The 3476-nt window shown below is 41.5% G+C and overlaps 1 protein-coding gene across 5 annotated transcripts in view; it reads right to left on the bottom strand.

The window, feature by feature from the left end:
* tcf4 (transcription factor 4) overlaps nucleotides 1–3476 on the bottom strand; it is a 371152-nt gene that overhangs the window by 279034 nt on the left and 88642 nt on the right. The gene's annotated exons all lie outside the window — the stretch shown is intronic.

Below are 3476 nucleotides of genomic sequence, written 5' to 3'. Positions count from 1 at the left end.
AAGACAGACAAGGTTAGAGAGGGGGAGAGCGGGGGAGAGAGAGAGGCTGCGTTCACACTCTACATGTTCAGGTTGGGTTCATTTAACTCTGCAGTGTTTCTCTCTTCTTCTTTTACTTTGAGTTGGTCTACGATGAGAAATATATAGCAGGTCTCAAAGCTGGGACAAACCTGAACTAACTGGTCCCTCCCCTTTGATGAACCATAACCAAAACGTTGCCATAAACACTTTGAAAGACTTTCTTCCCTCTACCTACTTAACTGAATTCTCTCATAACTCTGGGACTGTTGCATTATGATGCTGATCGAAGCTTATCATTCTAAATCTGAGACATGTGTGCGCTGTTGTGATGCTAACGTCCTTGGGCTTTATGGAAAAGAGGACAAAGAAGAGGATTTATGTACCTGGAATTATGGGATAAATGACTTTTAAATGAATTTTTCTAACCCCAACCAAAGCCCTTAAAATAATCGATTCTCCAATGAACTTGTTGGTCTTATCGATTATTAATGATTGTTGGACATTGTTAACGTGCGATAGGGTTAGGGACGTCGACACCGGAGAAAGCCAAGTCTGTGGATCGAGTAAAGACGGGATGAGTATTCTCTCCTCGCCCGTTTGTGGTAAGAAGTATGGCAGGCGTCGCTCTCTGCCACTTAAAACACACCATCAGTGACATCAATGAAAGCTCTCTGGTTTCAGTATTTATACTAAAACGCTACGTTTTCCATCAGGACATGCAAAGAAGAGAGAAAAGCCAACAGCAATAACAGACAATCTGATTTATAAAAATTTGGTACAGCCACAGGTAGAAAGTGAAGGTTGTGTGTGTGTGTGTGTGTGTGTGTGTGTGTGTGTGTGTGTGCTCCATATCCCTGGCTGTCTCTGTCTCTTAGTGTTATCATTATCAAAGTAAATTGCGGCTCCCGTGTGCCAGATGAAGAATACAATATTTCCATTTCTGAGTCTGCGTCGCCTCTTCCCAGCTACATACCATGATCGCAACACTGTCACAACACATCACACACACAATGGATCATTCTAGCAGCGGCCCATAATTCTAAAGTTTTGCAGTTATTTTGCATTTGGCTTTGTTAATTTATATATTATATATCTATAGTATATATATATATATATATATATATATATATATATATATATATATATATATAGTATCCGGTTACACTTTACTTGACGGTATCTATATAAGAGTGACTTGACACTGTCATGACACTAAAAGAAGCGTTATGTTGAAAACGTTTGACTTGTTTATAGTGTTCATGACACATTCATGAGTTTCATGTGTTCATAGGACAGTGTCATGTGTTTATATGACAGTGTCATGTGTTCATGGCAGTGTCATGTGCACATGAGTGTCATGTGTTCACATGACAGTGTCATGTGTTCATGAAAGTGACATGTGTTCATGACAGTGTCATGTCACTCTTTTGTAGATATCTTCAAGTAAAGTGTAAGCTAGTGTTATTATTCCCATTAACAACTACCTGGTGAATCACAAGAACTAGCTCAATATACTGTATATGACAGTAAAAACATGTTTCATATCTTTCGGTTTCATTTTTTTTCCCCAGTTGATTTAAGTAACAAATGATACTTTTAGAATCTCTATTGCACAAATTACAACTTTTTCCCTCTAAAACTTTGCTGAGTTTGTGGTTCAGTCTAGAATGCTTACTTCCAATAAAGGGAAGCCTGATCCAGCATGACATGATATTTGAAAAAACAACAAAAAAAACAGTGTGTTTCCAACTTTGCGGCGACAAAAAAAATAAAATAAACAGCGATTGTTTTACCGTTTCAATATGAGTGACCTCAATGCCCACCCAACACCCTTGGGATTAACTAGCACGCTGACTCTGAGCCAGACGTCATCGCCCAACATCAGAGGGCGACCTCACCATTGAAGCTCAGCGTAAGTTCATGCAGGAAGACTAGTCTGCGTCACATGTCTCTCTCTCCCAACCTAATCAGCTGCATTGTCATCAGCTGAATGTGGGCGTTTTACTCTTTCAGTTTACCCAGGGTGTCTCCATCAGAAGCCCCACTCCACATCACATCCATTCAGATCTTCAGACTTCCTTTATCCCTTCAACCCCTTACACCTGATTTCCACCGGATGCAGAACGGCTGCGGATCGGCTCCGTGCTCCGCCGTCCGTCAACACCCACCAGGTCCGGATTTCCAGGTCCAGAGCTGAAGTCTCAAGGACTCACGAGATCTCGCAATGTAATGTAGAATAGAACCACAAAAACAGTTTAGAAAGAGGAGTAGAGAGGAAAAAACTCTGCTTTGTTTTCTAGGTGTAGCACAGGGAGATATGATATGCCGTGAGCATGCTCTATCTTATTTTGAAAATCAACTTTTATTTTGTTCCTGTGGTCGACTTCCAGAGCACGCTTTTATTTCTTCCTTCCCAGAATGCTGTGTAGACTAGCAAGACTCTCCTTCGCAGTGCTGTGGAGGAAGGTCTGGCAAAGCGAGACGACTCCACCAGTGTCTAGACTAGATTGGGTGGATATTCCTTCATATCCACTACCCCTATACCCCTTCATAATTTAACATTGCGATGGAGTCTAATTGCTATAGGGTGTAATATATCAACCTATTATGCAGCATGTCCATTCAATTTATTTTCACTCGTAATTGAAGTCTATCCTGATTGAAATGATGACAACTCCTTCCCTGCCTTCCCTGAAGACGGAAGGGTTCAGCAGCATATTAATGCCCATGGTTATGAAATGACATGTCCAACAATCACATATAGCCGTTAAGGAGTCCACAAATCTTCAGGTGTCCATACTTTTGGTGATCACACTTGATTTGTAAGTATAGTCCCAATGCTGGGCTGAGGTTTCCTTCATTCAACACACATCTGAAATACCACACAAGTCTTTGTGGCTTTCGCATGCAAGTATTAATATCTAATGGTTTACAAGAGAAAGAGTGATTCAAAATCAATAAATGAGAGAAAGAGCGGGGGACAGAAAGAGGGCAGGTAGAGTCACATCAGTAAGAGACATCTTCCATATTTGATGCATCCAGTCAAAGGTAATTAAGCTGTGTGTGTGTGTGTGTGAGAGAGAGAGAGAGAGAGCGCGAGAGAGAGAGGCAGATTATCTGTGTCAGTGGCCATTTGCTCACAACTGGCGCCACGTCGGAGAGAGCCAGAGGCAGAGAGCATCATGGGTAAATGAGCACACACTGCCTAGAGTTTTTTTATTTTTTTTTTTACAAACAGCGGGCCGAGGGAAAGAGAGAAATTGCATGCCAGATGACCTGTCTCCTCCTGTGTACGATAGTGTTTCACTAATTCTCTGCGCACACGCACACACATACACACACACACACACACACACAGACCGCCAGATCGAAACCCAACAAAGCAGTGAATGCAAAGTTGATGGAAAAAGAGCGTTGTAATTTAATACAGCACACACACACGCAAACAAACACAC

The sequence above is a fragment of the Etheostoma spectabile genome, chromosome 16, assembly GCF_008692095.1.
Source record: "Etheostoma spectabile isolate EspeVRDwgs_2016 chromosome 16, UIUC_Espe_1.0, whole genome shotgun sequence".
Lineage (NCBI taxonomy): Eukaryota > Metazoa > Chordata > Actinopteri > Perciformes > Percidae > Etheostoma > Etheostoma spectabile.
Note: the sequence above shows the minus strand (reverse complement) of the source record. Positions and strands in the feature narration are given on the sequence as shown.